At 39.5% G+C, this 26938-nt stretch overlaps 1 protein-coding gene across 2 annotated transcripts in view; it reads right to left on the reverse strand.

The window, feature by feature from the left end:
- ELFN2 (extracellular leucine rich repeat and fibronectin type III domain containing 2) overlaps positions 1-26938 on the reverse strand; it is a 175252-nt gene that overhangs the window by 108822 nt on the left and 39492 nt on the right. For both annotated transcript variants that reach the window (XM_032222054.1, XM_032222053.1), the window contains exon 2: positions 413-591. The gene's annotated coding sequence lies outside the window, so the exon portion shown is untranslated. The remainder of the gene's footprint in view (positions 1-412; positions 592-26938) is intronic.

The following is a 26938-nucleotide window of genomic DNA, read 5'->3' on the forward strand; positions in this document are numbered from 1 at the left end:
TTAAGTGGCCTGCTGTCCTTCTCCAAATGCACTGCAGACTTACACAGCATAATGAACATGTGTCCCCTCTTTCCTTATCAAACACAAAACAAAATGCTGCTTGATTGAGAAAGTCGGAAGGGGTGTGTGCTCCGCAGGGGTGAAGAGTAGGGCATAGAAGCCAGATGTAGACAAGAAGGAAGGAAGAGAAAAGATAGATCTCTGGATTGCATGTAGATTGTATGTCCTCTCCCCTGTACATCACAGCTCCATACAAAAGCTGCTAAGGAAGACTGGAAAGCAACCCCTGGATGAAGCACCCTTTCAGCAGGCAATATGTAAAGAGTAGATCCCCTCCAATGTGCCTTTGCATGGAAAGCAAACAGGAAAAGGAAAAGGAGAGGGAAAATCCAAAAAGAGAAGATTCTCTTACCTCAAATGCCGTGCTTTGAACATCAAATTGTGAAAAGGCTATGCCAGGTAAATCCGTGTTCCTTCTGAGCTTTGGAAGAGAAGGATATTTAATCACATTTAGGTACGATCTGTGACTTGTTGATCTGGCTCTTTGATGGCCCGGTGCTCCAATGGATTCATTGCTGAGCTCTTCGTCTCCTGCAAGAGAGGAAAGGGGGAAGAAAAAGCCTGAGAGTTGGAGGATATTCACTTCTTTCTTAGGTTTCCAATGGCAACAGGATATGCCACAAATGAATAGTGAGTGCATTTGAATGCATGTATGTGTGTGAGAGAGAAGCGGAGGGGAGGCGAGAGAATGAGAGAGGGGCACACAGCTGCTGAATCCACAGGCAGTGTAACCTAGCAGGGTATCATGGAAAGAGACAAGGAATGCAAGAACAGAAAGACCTAGAGAAGCCAAGAGATGAAGCTTACAAAGAGTTCACAGTACAGCACATTTGGAAAAATTATTACTCCCTACCTTGCATTCCTTTTAAGTAGGAGGACATCTAGTTAATCTCTATTCTTTATTATTATATTCAGCCACAATGAATTATTCCCAGCCATTTCCACAGCTGTGGAAGCAGAGCTTAAATTGTCCAGTTAGCTTCATATCAGATAGCAGGCCAATCTGCAAAGTGAAGCCAAAATATCTATTTGGCAGATTTTATTTTGTTAAAATCAAGAACTACAGCATTGCATGGTTCTTTTCCTTGTTATTCTCGGTGCTTAACTGATCCCTGAATGAGTCTTCCCTTTTGGTCAGTGTCAAATCGAGGATAGTAGATCTTTCTGTGCTTTCCTTCATCCTCTGAAGGAAAAAGTTGTCAGCAAAACAAATCAAGAAATTCCTAGAAAGATCGTATTGTGAGAGTTTGTTTCCTAACATATGGTAGGTTAATTAAACCCTTCAACACCGTTACTACATGATTCTTTGAAAGAGAAAAGGGTTGCTTTTGGAAAGATCATCTGGATCTTCTCCTTAGCTATGGAAACAATCATAGGTAAAGGTTCTCCTCGCACATATGTGCTAGTTGTTCCTGACTCTAGGGGGCAGTGCTCATCTCTGTTTCAAAGCTGAAGAGCCAGTGCTTTCGGAAGACATTTCTGTGGTCATGTGGCTGGCATGAGTAACCGCCAAAGGTGCACAGAACGCTGTTACCTTCTCACCAGGTGGTTCCTATTTTTCTACTTGCATTTCTACATGCTTTCGAACTGCTAGGTTGGCAGAAGTGGAAACAATCATAGACAGCAACAATAGTACTGTTTTGTTGGGTTTTCAACTTATTTTAACATAGATGGCTTCTATATAAATGTTGCCAAGCTCTTTCACTTGAAAGTCTATGCAACTATAATTACTAACAGAAAGAAATATATGTAGCTCCTGGTTACATATATGCACTGGTGATGTTACCTGGTTGAGTAATGAAACATCTGCAAGCAAACAAGCACACTCAAAGAAACCAAAGAATCCAGAGGTATGCTTACTGTTACTGCAAAGTAAAATCCCACATCCCCTTCTATTGCATCTATTTCTTTTGAATAAATTACATTTTTCAATTGCTTTATCTAACCAACAGAGTTCATCCCATACTATTATATTAAATTTCCATTGTTGTAGGAAGATTTGTTTATTTCCCACATTGTAAGTGTTATATAATAGATCACAAAAACTGTGAACTTTCTGAACGAGTGTTTTTCCTTTTTATTAGGTTTTCCTTTCCTATTTATTAAGTTTATTATCTATTTTATTCATGAGCTCAAGATGGGATACTCCCATCTCCTATTTTCCACTCCAAGGCAAACATATAAGGTAGGTTGGGCTAAGAGAGTCCAAAGTTTGTCCAAAGTTACCTCATGAGCTTCTATGACTTAGAATGGGTCATTGTGTCAAGGTCTCTCAGAGTGTCATTTTTATAGAGATAAACATATCCTATTACATCAACATTCCCATGTATTATTATTTATTTATTTATTTCCTCTCTCCCCCCCTTTCTCATTTGTTCATTCATCCATCCATCCATTATTAGCAACTGCAACCAAACAACTCTTGAAAGATTAATCATTCAATACATTAAAGTGTCCACAATATATAATATTAATTATACAAAAATAAAAGTGAAAAACTAGACAACAAAATCCAGTAAAATAATTGTTGCAAGGTCTTTATGTTCCAGTTAAGGCTACAACAGCTGCACTAGTTAAAGCTGGAGGAAACCTGTCCCCCAGCTGTGAGTCCAGGAGAACCCCAAGTTGTGACCTTACTGTTCATGAACAATGTCTCACCTCATTTCCTCCCATTAAAAAACCTACTGGAGATAAAAGCCATGATGGACATACAATAACTCCTTTCTGTTTGGATTCAGCTTTAGCCTGTTTACAATGCCCAAGTAATGAAATCTTATTTCAGAGTTTTCATTCTCAACATCAAAGAGGTTCATTTTAAAGTTCTCCTGATCAAACTCACTATGCTTCAGCCAGATATACTGTATGTTTGCCAATTATGTTGAACTGAAATACATTATGTGCCCAACATTTATTCTGAAAATTTACACAGCTCTTCATCTTAAATTCATAACTCTAGATAGTAAACAGTCCAAACAAAAATAATGTAAAACCCATAGCCAATTAAAATAATATAATGCAAGAAAACAAATAGCCAAGATACTACCTACCAATTCCATAAAAATAAACAAAATGAATGTATATTGAGCCATCCTAACATTCTGATTCTCCCCTTAAGAACAGAACCAAGTTTTAACAGTCTTTCAGAAGGCCAAGAAAGTGGGGGCCATCCTACTCTCAGGGGAGAGGAGCTTTTCTGAAGTCCAACATTGTAACAGAGGAGACACATCAGGATTCTGCAAGATGGCACTGTTTGGAATAAAAGGGACCCCAAAGGGGACCTACCAAATTCAATGCAGTGGAACCCATGGAAAACAATTCTATAGGTACCTGGGTCCCATTTGCTACAGGCTTCCAATGCAGCTCATATGACAAGGCTTTTGCATAGGTAAACATTGCAACTAGATACTCTTTGATTTAAAATTAGCTTTTATTTTAAGAAGATTTACCTACTGTATATACTCGAGTATAAGCCTAGTTTTTCAGCCCACTTTTTGGGCTGAAAAAAGCCGCCTCGGCTTATACTCGAGTCAGTGAAAAATTTGCCCGAAATGGAGGAGAAAAAGGGGCGGGGCCATGCCGCTGGGTGACACTCGTGAATGGCCCAGTGCCCCTGTGAGTTTCCCCTCCCTCTGTGTCAGTTTGCCGCGCAGCGCGCACCGCACCATCCCCCCTCCTCACGTTCTAATGTAATGCAGGGCTGTCTTACGATTCCCCTTCCTCCCCTCCTGCCGCTCTGCAACGATGTCCCACCTCCTCCTTGTTATGGCAAGCAGCCACATAGCGATGTCCCACCTCCTCTGGTACAGTGATCCAATGATAGGAATCACTGTGCCGTGTGTCATAGGAGGCGGGACATCGCTCCCGCGGCTGCACGGGACATCATCATCACAGCGGGACATCAGCATCATGAGGTGAGTGAAGTATTTCATTGAATACACCGCTAGTTTACTGTTTTCTTTGAAATAAATATTCAAAAACATTATTGGTATCTATTTTTATTTTTGAAATTTACCGGTAGCTGCTGCATTTCCTACCCTAGGCTTATACTCGAGTCAATAACTTTTCCAGTTTTTTTGTGGTAAAATTAGGTGCCTCGGCTTATATTCGGGTCGGTCTATACTCGAGTATATACGGTAATTTTAAAAAATTTTAAAACATAAAAGAAAAAGTATGAAATGGAAATATAAGAGGGCAAAAAATGTGAAAGATAACAAAAAAGAAAGAAAGGGATACCAAAAGAATGACTTCCACCTTTCTTTGCAGCAGTTACAAGCATAGTAATTACTATCTCCACCCTGCCAAATTAATATCATGGTTCCCTTCTTCCTGTAAACAAACCTGGTAAAGCAATAAATTCCCAAATCTCCAGTTGATTTTTAATATTTTTCAATAAAAACATCCATACAGGGTCTATGTCTTTTATAAAAGCAATTATAGTTCCCTCCTTAACCAAACAAGTTAATTTAGCCATTTCTGCAAACTCAGCCATATTCATGATCCATTTCTCCATTATGGATCTTTCTGTATTCTTCCATCTTGGCAACTCTGATCATCCAGGTAATTCAAACCATGGCTCCAAAACTCAAATCAGCACTACCCGCACAATTAATAACAAACCTGCAGCATTCTTTCCCTTTCCAATCCTCTTTCATGGACTGGAAGGATGTAGGAGATCATTAATGCCCTCACTAGTTTTTTTTTCAAATCTTGAGCTATTGGAAAGTGACATGGTCATATCTAGTCTTTGCAGTATCTCTGTCCCCAAATAGCATAGCAGAAGGAACACTTGATCATCAGAATTGCTATGTGATACCCCTGATCTGTGCCCCTGACGTACAGCATGTTTTATGAGTAACAGGTCCAGGAAGCAAATCTTCGTTTCAATGTCTCATAACAGTATATCACAGATCCCACAATTTTTATCTTTGCCTTATTGCAAGGTCCTCTGCCTTTTATATAGCAACCCTCTATCTCCTGTTCCATTTATCTTTTTCGTCCTCCTGAAGGGCTGTTTCATTAGCAAAGGTCAAAAAACTGTTTCAAAGTTCCAGCACCCAGAATATTTTTCATAGTACTTGCTTCTGATTGTGGCTCTCATCTTATCAGCTTGCTCCCTTGTTTAATTCCCTTCCTTAAGAGAACTGCTTCTTCTGTCATTTCCTTTTATAGTGCCTTCTCCTCTTGAGCTGATAAATCTTTAACTTCTTTTAGCTGAAGTGTGGTCACTTGCTACTCCAATCTTCTGAATTTTCTTTCAAGACCCACTACAAGTTTACACTTGCTGAAAATATATGTCAAATTGTTCTCCGCCAGGAAAATAAACAAACATATCACAAGCGTTACAATTCACAGGTCTAGATGCTGTCTGTTCATCTTCACCTGTGTTTCTCAAAGTATCAACAAATTATCAGGATAGGCAACTACATACCTATCCAATTAGAGTAAAAAATGTGCTAGGGCATCTCTCTTAAACCCCCTTACCAATTTTCTGGGAAAACGACTCTCTCTGGAGGACCATCCAACTTTCCAAGGGGATGCTATGTTTTGATAAAGGTTTATGAGAAGCATTCCTTCAAAGCTACTTTATACGTAGATCTAATTCTGAAATGAAGCAACCATATTGTTTCAATCTGCATCACTTTCGAAGCTTGAATGAATGGAAGAGGCTTTCAGTTAAGTATTCAAAATGCTGGTAAAAACTTCTAAGTGTAAGCAATTTGTGCAGAGAAGCTTCTTCTTTTTTCATCTTCATGGCAAATGAAATACCATGTCAAGTCAACTTGTATTGCTTTTTTTCCTGGACAAAAACACCTTACCTCTGCCACAAAATGCCCTGGATTGCTTTGGAGTAATACTAGCTCTTTAATTAATTCCCTTCTAAAGACTGCTCAGAGCTTTACAATGTTTTGTAATCCTGAAAAGAAAAGGCTGAACAAATAAAACAGAACAACACATTGTACAAAGGAAATTGAGCAAAGCGGTGGGAAACAATGCATAGAACCTACACATTACAAATCAAAAGATCTAAAATCACCCAAGTATGATAACTATAAAACCAGAGCAAATCAGATCCTGGTGCTACCTGGTTTGTCCTTGGAACTGGGATTGCATTCCCAATTTGGCTCAAGATTTGCACGGTCTCAATAGTCTGATAAAACCACGAGGCCAAAATGCTGTTGGAAGGTAAGTAAAACTGGCGCCCTTCCTTTGTTCCCTAAAAGGAGACTGGCAGGCAGGCCTAGGAAGTCTTGTAATATAAGAGCTCTTCCTTCAATTACAGTGCCTTCGCTAAGCAAAATGCTGAAAACTTTTAAAAACATTTTATTAAAAGAGAAACAAAGATGACCATCCCAAGTAGGCATCATCCAAGGATGAGCTTACATCCTCTCAACCTCCTCATTTACAAGGCTAATTTGGGGGTTTTAACAAGGCAATGGCAGATCTAGCAGAAATTTATTTGCAACACGATGACTCACAAGAGCGTTTGAGAGTTGTAAAGCAAATATGAACATTTATTGGCAATATCCTTTGCTTATGCCTGGAGGGTAAGTCATTAACCAAACTAGAAAATGAACTCCTATTACATAATAGTATTTTTAATGTACAGTATGTTTTGTAATTCATTAAAAATTGCCATTTTAATTTCGTATTGGTTTACAATCTTGTCATGCGTTCTTTACAGCAAGAGCTACTTAAACAACAGTTAGAAATTGAGATAATACAGAAATTGATTGGGGTGATCAAATATTAGACTCTTATGAATTTTTAGTCAGAGTAGAAAGATCTAGTGATGTGTTTGGTGGAAAATATTTCTTGATTGCCATCTTTCTCTATAGCATCTTATCTTATTGTGATAATATCAATCATGCTAGTAATTACTGGAGGAATGGGACAACTTCATTGGGTATGTTCCCCACTGAAATAACAAAGTAAATAGCAACTTTGCACATATTTTGTTGAGTATAATCTGAAGCTGAAAAAATATGTTTCTACAAGCTTTCTACCCATCATTGTTGGTGGATTATGTTGGTGTTTTCCATCTCCTGTTGTCACTTTAAAAATGATTTTTTTAAGGAAAAGAACCAAAGAAGTATTGTACTCACAAAACATGGTATATGCTTATTTGTATCTTCCTATTTAAGCCAAAGGGAAGAATAAGCTATTCTTAATTTCCCCATTATTTCCTCATAAATGACTTATAGTATCTTCATAGTATTAATCAATCATTGATGAAGACCAGAATCAAAAGTGTGGAAAGTATTTATTCCCCTTTAGTTTGTACTGATAAGACCACACTCGGAGGACTGTGTACGTCTCTGAGCACTCCATTTCCAAAAGGATTTTGACAATTGAGATACAGGGATTTGGGGCTGAAGGAACTTGGGTTGTTCAAACTGGAGAAACAAGGAAGGGAAACACAGTAACACTCTTCGGGTACATAAAAGAGTTCGCCCAAGGAAAAAGGTAAGGAATTATTTCCTATGGCCACAAAAACTAGGACCAGATAATAATGGGTATTAGTTGAAGCTACCTAGATTTTGTTTAAGTATAAAGAAAATTTCCTGGCAGCAAAAAATTGCAAATTTGGAATAGGGTTGTCTATAGAAGTTTTGGGTTCTTTTCAAAATGTTCTGATGCTGAAAATGAAAGAAATTGACTAATCTTGAGTCACCGGAATAAACTGTGCGCAAATTAAAATATCCTACCATTCTCACCAAATTAAATCATCCAGGGAAGAGGAGGGGAGGGAAAACCTTTTCAGTTCACCCACATAACACCTATCCTCCGCGAGCTGCGCTGGCTACCTGTTGATCTCCGGGTGTGCTTCAAGGTGCTATTAGTCACCCATAAAGCCCTCCATGGTAGTGGATCTGCGTACTTGAGAGACCGCCTTCTGCCAATTACCTCCCTGCGGCCAATTAGATCTCATAGATTGGGCCTCCTCCGAGTTCCATCTGCCAGCCAGTGCCGGCTGGCAACTACAAGGAGGAGAGCCTTTTCAGTAGTAGCTCCGACCCTTTGGAACGATCTCCCCGTGGAGATAAGTACTCTCACCACCGTCCAGGCCTTCCGCATAGCCCTTAAGACCTGGCTAGCCCGTCAGGCCTGGGGACAAAGATAATTGCCCCTCCCGAATGATGAATGAATGTTGCTCATTATTTTACTCTATGTTTGTCTACGTTATTGTTTGTATATCCCTCCCTTGATTTTATGTAAGCCGCCCTGAGTCCCCTCAGGGAAAAGGGCGGCCTATAAATGTTAATAAATCTCTCTAAATCTCTTTTCCCCCCCCTCTCTCTCTTTTCCTCTTACTATTCAACACCTCATTAATGAGTGTCCAAATACTGAAGCACGTACTTGGTGTGTGTGTATATTTTCAAGTTCGCTAAATTCCCCAAAGAAAGTTTTTTAAAAATGGCTCACTTGATCCAGCTAGTTAGGAAAGAACAAGAATTTGTGCACAGTTGAGCAACAGTTCTCTTTTGATTTGCTTTTTTTTAAATCCCAAAGGAAGCTCATCACATCCAGAGGAGATTTAGAAAATCTCAATAAACTAAGCCTTTCTTTCTCTTTCTCTCCCCTTTTCTTCATTGAAATGAAGCTTCGAACACATACAAATGAATATAGACTGTTGAAAGAAATGTCCTTAAAGAAATGTCCTTCTGGGTTGGGCTCCAAGTGGGGAAAAAGACACTGGAGACATGGAGGCTGCTTGGAAAGATGGTTTAATGGTGCACAGGATCACATGACTTGAGTCCTGAATAGAAAAGGTGATCACCATGCGTCCATCCTGGTTCTCCTTGACCTCTCAGCGGCTTTCGATACCATCGACCACGCTATCCTTCTGCGACGACTGCGGGAGGTGGGGGTGGGAGGCACTGTTTTGCAGTGGTTCTCCTCCTACCTCTCGGACAGGTCGCAGTCGGTGTTGGTCGGGGGGCAGAGATCGTCCCTGAGGCCCCTAACATACGGGGTGCCGCAGGGTTCGGTCTTATCCCCCCTACTATTTAACATATACATGAAACCGCTGGGCGAGATCATTCGGAGGCACGGGATAAAATACCATCAATACGCGGACGATACACAACTGTATCTGTCCGCCCCGTGCCAACTCAATGAAGCGGTGGATGTGATGAACCAGGGTCTTGAGGCCGTTAAGAACTGGATGAGCGCTAGCAAACTGGTACTCAACCCGGACAAGACCGAGTGGCTGTTGTGTTTCCCTCCCAATAATTTGGCCGATATTCCAACACTCAGGCTGGGGGGTCAAATTTTATACCCCTCAGATAGGGTCCGTAACCTAGGAGTCCTCCTGGATCCACAGCTGACCTTTGACCATCAGTTGTCGGCTGTGACCAGGGGGGCATTTGCCCAGGTTCGCCTGGTCCGTCAGTTACGGCCCTACCTGAATCGGGAGGCTCTCGCAACAGTCACTCGAGCCCTTGTGATCTCTAGGCTGGAATACTGCAATGGGCTCTACATGGGGTTACCCTTGAAGTGCATCTGGCGACTGCAGTTAGTCCAGAATGCAGCCGCGCGAGTGATAGTGGGCGCACCGCGGTTCGCCCACATTACACCCATCCTCCGCGAGCTGCACTGGCTACCTGTCGATCTCCGGGTGCGCTTCAGGGTACTGATGACCACCTTTAAAGCACTCCATGGTAGTGGATCTGGGTACTTGAGAGACCGCCTTCTGCCGATTACCTCCCTCCGACTGATAGATCGCACAGACTGGGCCTCCTCCGAATCCCATCTGCCAGTCAATGTCGACTGGCGACTACACGGAGGAGAGCCTTTTCTGTTGCAGCTCCGACCCTGTGGAACGATCTCCCCGTCGAGATTCATACCCTCACCACCATCCAGACCTTCCGCACAGCCCTTAAGACCTGGCTCTCCCATCAGGCCTGGGGATAGGTTCCCAATTTACCCACCCGAGTGTTGACTGTTGAATGCAAGTTGTGTTTTATTATTTTATTTTGTTCACTTACTGTTTGTCTTTTGGTATTGCACCCCCTTCCCTGTGATTGTAAGCCGCCCTGAGTCCCCTCAGGGAGAAGGGCGGCCTATAAATCCTAATAAAATGTCTAAAAAAAAAAAAATCACATGCTTCAATGTTGGTGGAGAAGAAGAGAAGGAAGGACGGAGATGCTGAGTCCCTGATTTTATGCCCTCTCTGGCCTTTGATCTTGATCTTGTATTCTGATTGGTTGTCAGACTCCCATGGGGCCATGCAGGGGCAACTCTCCAGGCTTATTTTGAATCCAGGTTTGGTTGAGTTCTCAGATGCCATGTGGTGAGTTGGGTAAAGGGTCAATATTATCATGCCTTAATCCTATCTCCCTGGAGCTGAAGGGGAGAACTCTTTATTGTGTAAAGGGATTGGATTGGCCTTCTTAATGGCCCATTGACAAAGTGGGTGGAGGCAGGAAGCTACAGGGAGCTATTCTCAAGTTAAAACATGTTTCTTCCTTTTCACATCCAGGGAAATATAATATTCTGCCTTTTCAATATTTCCTAGGATATTTCATTTTTCTGGGAGAGGGCTGGATGATAACCTTCCACAAGACAAAGCAGGTAACTCCTTTTCTAACTGATCCAGGAACTAAGAAATACCTTTTTGATATGTTCTTTTCTTAATTTTCCCCCTCCACAAAGTGACTCTGTCCAGTGTTTGATCCAATGCCATCTGCAAATAAGCAGCAACATTAAAATGACATGTGTATCATCCCATCATCACACAAATGGCCTGATTACATAATGACGTCAGATGAAAGGATACATATCACATTATCTGCAGGGTGATATCACAATTCACAGATTATCATTTACCCCTCACCCACAGGTAAACTGATCCAAATGGAATCAGAGGTGTAGAAGGCCCTAGTTCTTTACACTAACATACAAAACTCTTTACTTGAAATAGCTTGGAGGCTATTTAATAAACTATTTACCACCCACCTCCTTACCTAGAGATATCAGTGCAAACACTGAACATGGAAGCAGAAAATCATAAGCTGACTATTTTCAATCTCTTTGGAAAATGTTGAACACAAAGAATAATCATCCGCAATTCATTACTGTTGAAATGGTGACAGAAGCCAGGTCAACATTACACTGAGACTAAAAGGGATTAATTTGCATTCATGAGTAAGGAGGGGAAAAGAAAGTTAGCCTGGTGCTATTCTTAATAAACATGTCTATTCCAACATTTCTCCTTCATTGTTCTGGATGGTCCAACTTCATTAAGGATGCAGATGGAAATAATTTCTGGTACACAATCTATGTGATGATTCTGAATCAAATGAATTTTCAACAGAAAAGGTGACATAGCTCAGGATTAAACTATGGAGTCCTTGGTGCTCTCTCAGCTTGATTGTCTGCTTGCAGACATTTCATTACCCAACTAGGTAATATCATCAGTGCTGTTCTAGTGAAAGACATACTCAAAGGTCTAGAAATGGCCAATCTTTTAAAAATTTTATTTAACCCAATGATGCTTTGTAGATGCATCTCTGGGTGGTCTGTTCTACACTCTTACTTTCTCCTATCTGCCTAATATTTCCTACTCCACAATAATTTCTGGACTGCACATCTGAAAAATGAGCATTCTCACTGAAACAAAATTCTCTCTATTTCTCTTCTTTTGGCAATATATATGCATAATTTACAGGCTAAGAAGAATCTGAGATTCTACCCTATGCAATATGAAGTTGGCTGATGACTGCATCCAGGATGTGATTCGAAATCCTTAACACAATGAGGAAAGGAATAAATTCTTCATTATTAGGCAGATGGTTGGGAGGAAGAACTCAAAGCAGTTTACGTATTAAAAGTGAGAGAAAAGCAAAGGGAGATTTATAAGAGGTGATCTTATGCAAAGCTTTTTTTTTTTTTTGCTAACAAAAATTGTTCAAAGACCATGCTAGGAGTTCAGTAAATCATATTTGCATATTGCATGAGTAGATAAATACATACGTGAAAGCAATCCATTTCAACTCCCCAAAGGGGTTGCATAAGTACAGGTAGATCTCAATTACTGTGGTTAATGAAACCCACAAAATGGTCACATTATTCAAATTAGCACTATTTGAAGTGTATTTCTATGGAAAATATGGTAATTGGTTCCAGCTCAAAAGAAACAGGCAATGAAAAAGGCAAACCATAGATTTATATTATCTATTTTAATGAAATATTACACTTAAGGATAAAAATATAATTTAAATGTATGATTAACAAACTCACAGAGTAGTTAAGGGAAAGTAAATAAAATTTTAAAAACCCTCTAAATATCATTCCTAAAGGTAAGCTTACACTGACAAAAGCATCTTTATTTAAAATCCATACTTTCCTCTGGTGGAATCTTCCTTTTCTCCATTTTGCATGTCTGAAAATTAACAGTATCTAAAACCTCAACTTCAACTACACATGCAATAGCCTCAATGGATACGTGCTAGATTCACATTAACTGGGATTGATTGATTAATTAATTAATTTGGGATTGCATTCAATACAATCTGGCATCCAATATAAGTTCACACTAAATCCAATATTGCATTATTTGAACATGTAAGTAATCAAGATCTATCTGTTTAAGAGAAATACTAGATACAGTTTTGAATTCCACATGAAATTATTTAGCAAATCCTGCTTTAAAACACTGCAATGGTCCTACCCAAAGATATACTTGAAAGGGCATGGTAACTTTAGCAGGTACAATCCTCATCAGACAGTTTATATCTAATCTCCACTGGCCAATTGTCCTTACAATTTGGGAAGCAACACTGACGGGAGGCAATTTCCAGAGTTTCAGACACAGATCCTTCCTGCTTCTCAACCCTTTAAATAAAGATGCCAAAGATTGCACATTGGACTTTTTACAGGTCATGAATGACATGTTCTCTACAATTGAACTATGCTCTATTTCTCAAAGATCAATGTGGGTGAGACCAATATGCTTGATTAGTACTGACAATGAGATTCTCAAGGAAACATGGAAAAATCATCCTTAGATGTATAAAATATGATGTGACTTAAGGATATTTTGCTATCAACCAGGGAAACATATTTAGCATTACAAAGGATTCGTGGAATGGCTTGTGCTGAACAGAGGGATCTCAAGAAGCATTTAACAATGCATGCCTTTTATAACTTAGAAGCAGTAATACACAGGTGTTTATAGATTTGCCACAGATGCAGATAAATGACTGGAAAGCTAGGAAGAACAGCTTGATTACATATTGTGTGATCATTACATAGCTGTTGCAACATTTTAGTGGAGCATCAATCCACAAAATATATATATAAGAACACATATTAAGCCAATCAATCAATCAGCAGAAACAATTTTCCTATAGGAAACAACTATTCATTCAATTTCCTATAAAAGCAGAGACAATGGAATTGTTTACAATTCTAAAAAATTCTAAAAAATCCTATTTCATAGGAAAACAATAACAGATATCTTTTTTATTGGTTGCAACTGAAAACCAAAAGCTTTAAAGAGTGTAAGGAATCCTTCCTATTCAGGAAGCAGACTATATCAATTCATGTTTATTCGTGTGTCTGCTTTGAAAAGCAAAATGAAATTCAGAAAAAGGATGAAATACATTTCAATCATGTAAAGCTTAATATATTTTAATCGGCACAAAAAGACATGAATTGGATACATTCATGTTAGAATGAAGACCACATGATCACCCAAATGTTTCTTCAGCCATAATCTCTGGTAAGTCATCATTTACAAACAGAAATTCTCCAGATATGCCAGGACTTTTAAGCAACATATTACAAACCTTTGGAAGAACCCAACCTCAATTTCTTCCAGAACATTTATAAAGTTTCATATAGCTTTCAACGTTATTCTTCTAAGCCAAGGTTGTCAATTCGCCGCCTCATGTTGCTGTCACTTGATGTTTCACGACGTTTTGCCCATGTACATGATGCATCCGGCCCAAAGCTGCCAGTTTGACACCTCTGTTCTAAGCCTATTTACTAGTTGTGGTGTTGCCAACAGTCTTGCCATCATTATAATCTGTACTACCTAATATTACCAGTTGGACACCATGGTTTTCAAACTGCATCAACTTTCACTTGGTAACAGCAATACCAAATTTCATTAAAAGCATAGACTGGCTTTTGTGACTGACAATATTTCCTTCTTATCATCTTTATGGAATGATCACACAAATGAACAAATCATAACTTGCTTGAGATGTAAAGGCAAGGATCCTCTTTCCGATTTGTAATCAAACCAAAAAGTTAGCACAGTCTTTCCAAACTTGATGCCTTGTAAATGAAATCAAGTACAGCTTTCCTCATTCCTAATTTATATGTCCAACATATACAACATATACAACACATGTTGCATAATACTGAACAAACAAATACTGCATGCTAATGTAAATGAAAAGCACCATTGCAGGAGGTTGGACCAGTCTTTGAACTACAGGTTTGTCAATAGTTGTATATATCTTACAACAGATTTCTCAGAAAGGGATTCTTCCAGATATACTTCCCAACTTCCCACTCTTAATTCTATATACATACATACATACATACATACATACATACATACATACATACATACATACATACAATTTATGTAGCTGCTTATGCAGGGGTGGTATTCACTTACCTTCCCTACTGATTCACAAATGTGAGTGTGTGTGTCCGCGCATGCACTCAGCCCTCCGTGCATCACTTTGGCCAGTGGTGGGTTTCAAATATTTTTAGAACCTCTTCTGTAGGTGTGGCCTGCTTTGTGGGCATGGCTTGAAGGCCATGTGACTGGATGGGCGTGGCCAACTTGTAAAATGTGGTGAAACTCACTTAACAACCCTCTTGCTTAGCAACCAAAATGTTGGCAGAAATCCTGGCATTTGAAGCACGCAAGTCTTAAAGCTGTCAAGTTACAAGACCCTTGCATCCTTAACCCTTTAGAAAAAAACCCCAGTGGTATTCAAAGTTGACAGCTTTAAGACTTGTGGACTTCAACTCCCAGAATTCCTCCTCTCGCTCTTCATCTTGATGATGGGCGGATGGGTGGGGGGAGGGAGCTGGAACCGGTTCTAAAGGGCACGGTAGATTTGTGGAACCTCTTCTATAGAAGAGGTTAGAACTGGCAGGAACCCACCCCTGGCTTTGGCTTTAAAAAGTTTCAAGTTTCAAGTTTATTAGAATTTGTATGCCGCCCACTCCCATAGGGACTTTGGGCAGCTCACAACAGACAAGAAACATTTAATTTTAAAAAATAGAGATAAAAAAAATAAAAATACAGTGTTAAAATTCATGTCACCCATTCCATCTAAGCGGGGCTGGATGTCAATCAACAGCCCCAGGCCTGCCGGAACAGCCAGGTCTTGACAGCTTTACGGAAGGCCGGGAGAGTGGTAAGGGTCCGGATCTCTGCAGGTAGATCATTCCACAGGGCCGGCACAGCAACAGAGAAGGCCCTCCCCCAGGGAGTCGCCAGCCTGCATTGTCCAGCTGACAGCACCCGGAGGAGGCCCAACCTGTGCGATCTTGTTGGTCGTTGGGAGGTAAGTGGCAGGAGGCGGTCTCTCAGGTAGCCAGGTCCTAAACCATGAAGGGCTTTAAAACTAACGACTAGCACCTTGAAGCGCGTCCGGAGACCAATAGGAAGCCAGTGCAGCTCGCGGAGGATAGGTGTAATATGGGTGTATCTAGATACACCCCATATCGCTCGCGCAGCTGCATTCTGGACCAACTATAGTCTTCGAACACTCTTCAGGGGCAGCCCCATGTAGAACCTAAATGTGATGGCATAGAGCCAGGGTGGGTGGTGGGCCCACCTGCAATTTCTGTGACCGGTTCGGGTGAATACCACCTCTGTGCTTATGTCACAAAGATGACTCTGGGTGGAGTACGAGGATCAAAAACAGCAATTGCACAAAAACAACTAGATTGCTTATGGTCACAAATAACAAACCCAACTCATAAAAAGAGAACATTAACCTAACCCTCCAATCCAAACACCAGGTCTTGAATACCTTACAAAAGATCAGACCCATTTGGATCTCCTTGGCCTGGGTAGTCTCTCAGAACTTTTTAATAGCAATGTGATGCACAAAAGTCAAACTAGAGAAAGCTCTTCACGCTACCTCTCTGCCAAGAAACATTTTCATGTCAAAGAAAAAGCCAAGTAAACAAGGAACACTTGCATCTTTGAGTAGCTTTGTGTTGCTGGTGGTTTTGTCTGCTGCAGTCCTTTTTGACAATTTTCATTTCTGAATATTTTGAATGGACTTTGTTGCAATAAATAGATATTTCCTTGTTAACAATGCTGTCTATTTAAATAACACATTTGACTTGAATAAGAAAGCCATGTCAAACTGACAAATCTGTTTTTTCCAAAACAATTTGAAAATTCCAATCAACTACCCCATTTTAACATTTTGAATCAAAATGCCACATAAAAAATGGTTGAAGAAATCACTTCAACTTTCAACTTGGATTGAATAAATTATCTGAGTTAAATCAACCCTTCATATTTAATTTCTTTGATTTTTGCCCCATCCTAATATTTGTTTCTTAATATATTTGGTGGCATCTTTTTTAATTGTCACAAAATGTTTCCATATCCTGGGAAAGGGTTCTTAGAATATTTGAACTCATTTTATTTCATACTGAATAGATTCACATTCTTTTCACCATCACTATAAATAGTCCATTGTAAACATGTTAAATATCCTTAATTGAACCTATTCCTAAGTGCAACCATAATTCACTGTGAAATTAACTCTCTGCTGAATATTGTTATATTTTTAAAATATAAAAAAATAGAAGACCAAAAAGCATGGTATAATTCTTCTTCTAAACAGCAGGTTTTACCATTATTTTAATTAAACATATGATTACAACAACAAGACACACTATTGTGAAGTTATTTTTAAAGGCTAAAAAATAAAATTTGCAGTGTTATTCAGATTTCTCCATGAAGAAATATGTTAACAATATAGTAGTGAATTCCCCTTCTATTTTTTTTTTACATAAGAGAGAGGCATTTCTCTTTTTCATAAATGGTATATATGCTATGCTGGGTTAAAAATGTATGCATAAAAAGCAATTGCAAAAAGGTAAATAAGAAGGGGAAAATCAAATCATAAGTAGTTATACAAATGCATCTATAATGGCTACATGAAATATGAGTTTCTGCATATAACTTCTACCACCCAAACACACACATTGTAGAAAGTAGCATATTCTTTCTGCATTAGCAAGAAATTTTTTAGATATCTACAATCAAAAATAGAAGATAAAAATAGACACTATTTAGATAGACAGATAGACAGACATTAAATGTATCTACATAGAGCAATAGCAATAGCACTTAGACTTATATACCACTTCATAGTGCTTTTGCAGCTCTCTCTAAGTGGTTTACAGAGTCAGCATATTGCCCCCAACAATCTGGGTCCTCATTTTACCGACTTCAGAAGGATGGAAGGCTGAGTCAACCTAATATAGTTGAAAATGCTAGAGTGATGACCTGAGTGATGTTGAGGATATTGGTTGTTTTGGGGCAAATGTAAGAGTCTTGCCTTCCCTTTTTAAGCTTCCTGATTTTAAAAGTATGCTAGAAACTAAAGTTGAGGACATTGCAAAATAGAGGGCTATCCTAGGTAAAATAGGACAATCAGCCATTCTAAGTCTTCATTTCAGATGTTCATATTCTGAACATCTGCTTTCTTTACTCAAGATGATAACGTGAAGCAAAGCTTTTCAGCAAATAAATTTAATAAATAAATAAAAATAAATAAACTTATTATAAAAGACATGAGTGCTACATGACAGCATAATGCAAATACGCACAAACGTCTGATACTAGACATAACTATCAAATAATATATCCATGTGGCACTTTGATAAAGATGGATAGCAGCAAAAATATATCCCCTCCCCAAATTGCAATCTACCATTAATTAAGAGGATGACATTCTGAATAAAAGAGTAAAAAGCTAAGCTTCGTGCTGTGTGATAGTCTGGCAGTCATCTGTTTAGATAAAGACTACATTTATGGATCTGATGTGATACAAAAAATATACTGTTTTACAAAGCGTAAGCTAATATTTCTCGTCTCTTGATTCTAACCCACATCATATGCAGTCTTGGAGTTATTCCCAGTGCTGGCTGGGACACTCTGTATGACAGTCATTTTTTTGAAGAAATGCCCACAAATTTCAAATCAATTGCAGTAATGCTACTGACTAAATAATTTTCCTGGACCCCGCAAGACTAAGTGAAATCTAACCATGATGCCATTCATCAGTCTGGCCATAGATTGGATGGAGAGATGTTTAGATACCTAAAACTTATTTATTTGTTCTTAATTATTCTAAGGTCCCTCACAGTATCACAGTTACAACTGAATATAGCTGATGAAATTAAGAGTCCTTCTGAAGGCAGGCATACATTTGCAGATTTAGGAATCTCTCTCTGATCCCAAAGTTGTAATAGAAATCTGCAATCTTAATTTTATAACCAAATATTCAGTTTGGCAAAATATAAGACAAGTATAAGGACCAGAATTCTTTCTTTCTTTTCTTAATGTTATCAGATTAACACTTGAAAAATCTTGAGTAATGATACCTAAATTCAAGAGCACCAGAGATATTCCAAAACATGGACAATTATTTTTAAACAGGAGGTAATTCATTTCTAGCACAAAAGCAGAATGGACAAAAGAATAAAGATAGTAGGCATAAAAACCAAACATAGCATTTCAGTAGCTGATTATTTTTTTTAAGATTATAGGATGAAAGGACAATTTCAAGGAAGTTTCTGTCATTATTTGGCATTAAAGATGTTTGACCTATCGTTAGGACAATAGTAGTGGAACCCAACAATAGTATGGAAACCAAGTATACTATTGTTAGTATTCCCAACAATTGTATGGAAACCAAGAAAAGGAGCATGTCCTAATATTTTTGCTATTTTTGTACTTTCTAGGTGGAGTGTGCTTTGCAACACCAATCTTATAATATGGCAAATGTACCTGTATTAAAGGCATTACCATTTTTCTTATTGGGAACCTTTCCTCTCTTCTCCTCTCTCTCTTCCCTTCCCTTCACCCCCTTCCCTCCCCTTCTTCCTTTTCCACCCACCCACCCACCCATCCTTCCACATTCATTTATTTCTGCCTTACTTCAAACCAGAGATACACTTTTGCATTTGAACAAGCTATTATTGATGCATTTAGAATGGACCTCATTGCCAAAATCCAAGAAGAGTATCAATGGTCAACAGCCTTCACTGGCATATTGTGTTTGTTTACTGCTGGTTCTGGAATCTGCAGAATCCTTTTAAAAACACACACACACACGCACGCAAACATTGTAGAGCCAAAGTACAATGGCAGTTGGAATGAACAGATGCCCATTTTATGCTTCTTTTCAATATATTTTTCAATACAGTTTTTCTCTTCAAATGATTAATAATATTATTTCAAAGGAAATGTGATAAGCAGCAGGGAAGCAGAAGCTACGTTCAACTTTATTCCCACAGCCATAATAATGCTTTGATGTAATCAATTTTAAAGTGTAAAATGGTATGTGCTCAGAGTATTTATTTATTTTTATTACTTTTGTTTATCTTTTTTGCAATAACACATGGGGAATGTAGAAGCATCTGTAGAGCACGACATGTGTTGACGGAAGAGAACATTAGTTGTTTGCTTCATGGATAAATCAATCCACATAACAGTCAGGATGTGGGGGACTATAAACAGTATCTCGTATTATTCAACTGCGCAACTCTAACCAAAATTGTGGAATGCTCCAGGTTTACAATTCTGGACTGAGAAAAAGTGCACACCATCCTTCCTGGTTGAGGCAGCCATCTGGCTTGCACTAAAGCTGAAGTAATTACTTGAAGTGGAATCTGTGAGGGAAGCATTCCAGTGCATGACTTGCTCCCACAGCCTCCCATAATGGTGCCATGCTTTGTCTCAGCCAAACTATTATTTAATGCAAAAGAGCCCCTAGAGCTTTTCTTTACTTCAAAGTCCCTGCTGATAGAATCTATTGCAAGAATCTCACTTGAGCTACGAAGAACATGTTAACCACTTCAACAGAGTGAAATGACTATATGGGTGGCTATGAGCAACTTCTTAAGGTTAGTGTTTAAACACTAGGGCTCAAACAGTGGGTTTTTTTTCCCCTAGGACTAGGTTTTCAATTCCAAAAAGTAGGTGGAGCCAGGAAATAACTAAACTTGATTTCGTTTCATTACATTTCACTTAATTAAAGTAAACTTCCTGAATATTAATCATCTCCTTCTTTCACTGCATGAAAATTACAACTCAGTAGCACCTCTTTTAAAGTCTAAAGCAGTGTTTCTCAACCTTGTCAACTTGAAGATGTCTGGACTTCAACTCCCAGAATTCCCCAGCCAGCATTCGCTGGGGAATTCTGGGAGTTGAAGTCCAGGCATCTTCAAGTTGACAAGGTTGAGAAACACTGGTCTAAAAGAAACACTAGGACAGTGTTGGTGAACCTTTTCAGCACCGAGTGCCAAAACAGGAGCATGCGGCACCCAAAACAGGAAGAGCAGCTGCCCCGTGGGCATGCACATGTGCACTGGCCACCTGGTCTTCCAGTTTCTGATGTGCATGCGCATGCAAAGACTATATGGGCAAGTGCTGGAAACCAGAAGAACAGCCACAAATTGTGCATGGTGTGCTGGGAAGATGATCTTCCAGTTTTCAGAGCACACATGGTCACCAGTCACCTAGTCTTCTGGTTTCTGGCCCAGCTGGTTGGTGCACATGCACACACCAGAAACTGGAAGATCATCCTCCCAGCGCATGCATGCATGCCAAGCTGTTGCTCTTCTGGCTTCTGGCGCTCCCGTGCATCTGAAGACCATCTGGCTGGCATTCTGGAACCCGGAAAAGCAACAGCTTGCATGTCCAGAGAGATGATTCCGCGTGCCACTTCCAGCACCCATACCATTGGTTCACCATCATGACACTAGGAATGCAGGGAACTACACACAATTAATACAAATGTAATACAATAGCAGAGTTGGAAGGGACCTTGGAGATCTTCTAGTCCAACCCTCTGCCTAGGCAGGAAACCTTATACTATTTCAGACAGATGGCTATCCAACATCTTCTTAAAGACTTGCAGTGTTGGGGCAGTCACAACTTCTGGAGGCAAGCTGTTCCACTGATTAATTGTTCTGTCAGGAAATTTCTCCTCAGTAATAAGTTGCTTCTCTCCTTGATTAGTTTCCACCCATTGCTTCTTGTTCTACCCTCAAGTGCCTTGGAGAATAATTGGACTCCCTCTTCTTTGTAGCAACCCCTGAGATATTGGAACACTGCTATCATGTCTCCCCTAGTCATTCTTTCTCTTAAACTAGACATACCCAGTTCCTGCAACCGTTCTTCATATGTTTTAGTCTCCAGTCCCCTAATCATCTTTGTTGCTTTTCTCTGCACTCTTTCCAGAGTCTCCACATCTTTTCTACATCATGGCAACCAGAACTGAATGCAGTATTCCAAGTGTGGCCTTACCAAGGCATTATAAAGTGGTATTAACACTTCACGTGATCTTGATTCTATCCCTCTATTTATGCAGCCTAGAATTGTTACTTCCATTTGTACAGCCCTACTCAGAAGCATCAAAAGAATTTAAAGTTCCTAAGGTTGAGGAAAAAAAGAGGTCAGCTTTACTATGCCTCAGCAACAGAGTTGGGTCAGCGTGGTACACTGCAATTCAAAATAGTTTCAATATAATTGGTGGTAGGATCAATATAATCCTCCCCACCAAGCACCATCAACCCATGGGAAAGCTACTACCAGTCATTCCCCCGAATATAAGGGAAATTGGAAAAGTATTCTACAGGGTAGTCCTCAATTTACAAACACAATTGAGACCAAAGTTTCTGTTGCTAACTGAGACATTTGTTATGTGGATTTTGCCCCATTTTACAACCTTTCTTGCCACAGTTGTTAAGTGAATCACTGCAGTCATTAAATTAGTCACACGGTTATTAAATGAATCTGGCTTCCTCATTGACTTTACTTGTCAGAAGGTCACAAAAAGTGATCATATGATCCCGGGACACTGCAACTGTCATAAATATGAGTCAATTATCAAGTGTATGAATTTTGATCACGTGACCATGGGGATGCTACAATGGTTGTAACTTTGAATGGTCACTAAATGAACTGTTGTAAGTCAAGGACTACCTGTACCCTGATGTTGTACCTTTGATTTGAGGAACAAAAAGATCTGCTAGATTTTTCTAAAACAAATCAGCATAAAAAGAAGAGAAAGAGCATGTATAGCTGTTTAATTCAACTTGGAATTCCACATCTCATCTTCTAGAGACTGGAAATTATTCTTGACATTCCTGTGGGCAAAACTGTTTTAAAAATCATGATTTGCATGATTTGCACTCCTCAGAAAAAAAGGCTGTTTCAATTAAAATAAGCATTTTAAAATAACAACATATTGCCTACAATAGATTGCTACAGTTCCAGCAAAAGAATATCCTTTCATAGCCAATTCATAGATTATAATTAATTCCCTTCTATGGTGATAATAATAAGTTTGCTTCACTATTTTTATAACAATATGAATGATAGCATCCTGTGTATACAACTTCACACTGGGCAAAATCTCTAGAATTTACAGTATTTCCATATTCCACCAGTGAAAATAGTGATTTCCTGGAAGACCTGCTTACATGAGGTTGATGGATCTATCTCTGAAGACCTCCTCCCAAAAGAAAACAGCTGCTTAAGCTCTTTAGTCTCTTTGGAAGTCATGGAATAAATAAATATGAAAGCATAAAATCTAACAACCACATAAACAGTCCTACAATGAACTAATTGGCCCCAGTTGACCACAAACCCCAATGGTTATTCCTTGGTGAACCATGTGTTGTCCTACCAGATGTTCTCATGGCAAGTTCCATTTTAGAACACTGTAGCCCCGCCATGGGGAACCTATGGCACATGTGTCACAGGTGGCACCCTCAGCCTTCTCTGCAGACACACGAGCCGTCGCCCAGCTCAGCTCTACTGCGCATGTGTGCACACCTCCCACCAGCCAGCTGATTTTCTGGTCTCTGCCATGCATGTGGGAGATGCGTGCACATGGGGGACAGGGGATCATGTGGGGGGAAGCATGTTGGGGGTTGGTCCCAGGAGGCTTCAGGGAGGCCTGCTAGGCCCAAAATGGGGTGAGGGGGAGTCACGTGCACATGCATGAGGGGATGTCACACACGCATTGCATTATGGGCATGGGCATGCACACATGTTTTTGGCATGCAAAGACAAAAAGGTTAGTAGTCACTGCTGTAGCCCAATCTTAGCCTGCCTTAGCAATGGAGGCTTCATTATGAGGGCATGTCCTCGGCAAATGGCAATCTTCACGTTGTGCCTTCATATATTCCCATTTGAGAGCAGCTATGAAGAGAGATTGTGGACTTCATCTCTCAGAAGTCCCCCAATGGTTATGAAGAATATTAGGATTAAAATCATCACATTTGAAGAGTGAATAGGTTGTCTAAGAGTACCTTTAAGCAAAACTTCATTTTAGATGGCATTCCTAAATCACTGGCATTTCTAGTCTTGCAGATCAAATGTGGATGTTTCAGGAACATGTTTTAGGAAAGACAATACAGCTGAAGCCCCCACCCCACCCCCACCCTTTTTAAAATAAAATTATATTGAGCCTGCTTAGATATTTTGGCTGCTGTTATTGGTTTTTTCCCCATTTTATATTTTAGCTTACATTGTCATGACCATCTTATGAAGAAAGAGAAGATAGAATTATTTAAAATAAAGTATAAATAGACTACACTGACTAATATGCTCAACATTTAACACTTGAATGGATTAGTTTTATGACTGTTTAGTTATCAAAAAAGTTAAAATTCATTATATCATTAATTGACTTAAATGTGTTGAAGTTATTATATTATGCTAAGAAAATAACTGGAAACCTCTATTTAATTATTATTGTTGTTGTTATTGGTATTATTGTTATTATTATTGCTTCTTATCATTGTTCCAAAGTTAGATGCATATAATCTTGTAAAGGGAAAAGAAAAAAGGAGAAAAGGAGGGTAAAAGGAAAAAGAAAGAAAATGGAAAAAATGAAAAAGCTGCTATAAATACCATAATGATAGCAATTGGCTTTTAAAAACTCCATCTGATTGACATAATTTAATTGATTCCTTGTTATTAATAATACATTTATCTAGCTTGCTTTATTCTGCTTTAAGCATTACTTTTGGATAAGTAGACCAAATAGTATTAAAATATTCAAAATAAAATTTCATTATAAAATACTTACCTGTGGCCAGAAAAGTAGCAAAGTGATAAAATTACCATTGTGATAAATTTGGAACTGGGTTAAATAATCTGGGATCCCTTCTCACCTATTTTTTTTAATTGGCTACTGGGATTAAATGATTATACAAGTCTAGTAACCTAAGAAGAAATTTCCTGACAGAACAATTAATCAGTGGAACAACTTGCCTCCAGAGGTTGTGAATGCTGCAACACGGAAGTCTTTAAGAAGAGATTTGTCTTCTTAAGAACATTTGTCTGAAATGGTGTAGGATTTCCTGCCTAAGTAGGGGGTTAGACTAGAAGACCTCCAAGGTCTCTTCCAACTCTGTTATTCTATTCTGTTCTGTTGTTCTGCTCGGCTTGGCTCTGCTCAGCTCTACTCTATTCTATTCTATTCTATTCTATTCTATCTGACTCGCAACTTGGGTGTCCTCCTGGATCCGCAGCTGACTTTAGAACATCATCTGTCGGCTGTCGGGGGCCTTTGCCCAGGTTCGCCTGGTGCACCAGTTGCGACCCTATCTGGACCGGAAGGCACTTCAAATGGTCACTCATGCCCTCGTCACCTCAAGGCTCGACTACTGCAATGCACTCTACATGGGGCTGCCCTTGAAGAGTGTTCGGAGACTGCAGTTGGTCCAGAATGCAGCCGCACGAGTGATATCAGGGGTACCTCGGTACACCCGTGTTACACCTATCCTCCGCAAGCTGCACTGGCTCCCTATTAGTCTCCGGACACGCTACAAGTGCTGGTGATTACCTTTAAAGCCCTACATGGCACTGGACCTGGATATCTGAGCGACCATCTCCTGCTACACACCTCCCAACGTCCGATAAGAACTCACAGGTTAGGCCTCCTCCGGGTGCCATCTGCCGGACAATGCCGGCTGGCGACCACTTGAGGGAGAGCCTTTTCTGTTGCTGCTCCGGCTCTGTGGAACGAGTTACCAACAGAGATCCGGACCCTCCCCACCCTTGCAGCCTTCCAAAAAGCTACCAAAACCTGGCTGTTCCGGCAGGCCTGGGGTTGCTGACTCAAACCAGGTCAACCCCCAATTAATCCAGATGTATGTTGTGTTTTTAAAATGTTTGTATTGTTTTATGTTCTTCCCCTAAGCCGCCCTGAGTCCCCCGCCCCCGGGATTGGGCGGCATATAAACCCATTAAATTGACAATTGACAAATTGACATGTGAAAACGAAGCCTATTCTCTGAATCCATTTATAGAAGGGAAATATCTACATAAGGTTCATCTGACACACTGTACTTTTCACTGTATGTACTAGTTTTTATTTCTCCAAACATTTCATAGTAACTATTGATTTTAGGTGGATAAATTGTTTTACGTTTTCTATATAGTACTCTTAAATTACAACATTAATTACAATTAATGTAACGTCTAACATTATAAGTGTTATGGAGGCATCCGGAGTTGTTATGTATACCTGTAATCTTTTAGTTTATACATTTGCTTGTTTCTTGCCTGTTTTATTATGATGGGGAACTGAAGATTATGTTTGTTTTAAATAAAAAGACTACAGGATAGGATTTTTATTTTTATCTTTTATTTGGTTTGTCAAACATGTACAACATAACAGGTATAAGTATAAACATGGATATAAACAAATGAGTACAAATAAATGGGGGCAGTAGGAGAGGGACCGTGGGCACAGTGGTGCACTTATGCATGCCCCCTTACGGACCTGTTAGGAATTGGATGAGGTCCACAGAAGACAGTTTGAGGTTGAAGCTGTGGGGGGTTGAGGATTTAACAATGGATTTAGGTAGAGCATTCCAGGCGTTGACCATTCTGATGCTGAAGTTGTATTTTCTGTGCTGAAAACAATACTAATTCACAGTTATAGCTGTTTCATCCCATTTCATTTTGCCTCTTATCAAAAGCGCTTTCTTCTTTAATTAATCCAAATCTCTAAACCAGCTCTGTCATACACCTTTTGGCCTTTGCTTTCTCTTTCTGCTCTTTCCAACCAAGGTTTCTAGCCACAATTCTGTCACTGTGCTTCAAACTACTTACATGGTTATTTCAGGTCACCTCCTCTTAAATCGGAGCAAGTATCTGCTTGCCATCTCAGATTGGTTTTTATTACACCCAAGTCCCTTTAGGACAGGAGTCTCCAATCTTGACAACTCTAATCCTGGAGGAGTTCAGGACTTTGCTGGCTGGGGAATTCTGGGAGTTGAAGTCCACCAGGCTTAAAGTTGCCAAGGTTGGAGACCCCTGCTTTAGGAAACACAATTAAATGGTGCATGAGGTTAACTTTGTAGTTCTTCCCCAAATTCCCAATTAAATTAACATATTTGAATTTTAATTAGCATATGAGGTAATGGTTGTCTTAATAATGGATATAATAATGCACAATGTTCAACTATTCAACATCTACATGAAACCGCTGGGTGAGATCATTCGCAGGCACGGGATTAGATACCATCAATATGCGGACGATACTCAACTGTATCTGTCCGCCCCATGCCAACTCAATGAAGCGGCAGACGTGATGAACCGCGGCCTCGAAGCTGTTATGGACTG

The sequence above is a fragment of the Thamnophis elegans genome, chromosome 7 (assembly GCF_009769535.1).
Source record: "Thamnophis elegans isolate rThaEle1 chromosome 7, rThaEle1.pri, whole genome shotgun sequence".
In the NCBI taxonomy this organism is placed as follows: Eukaryota; Metazoa; Chordata; class Lepidosauria; order Squamata; family Colubridae; genus Thamnophis; species Thamnophis elegans.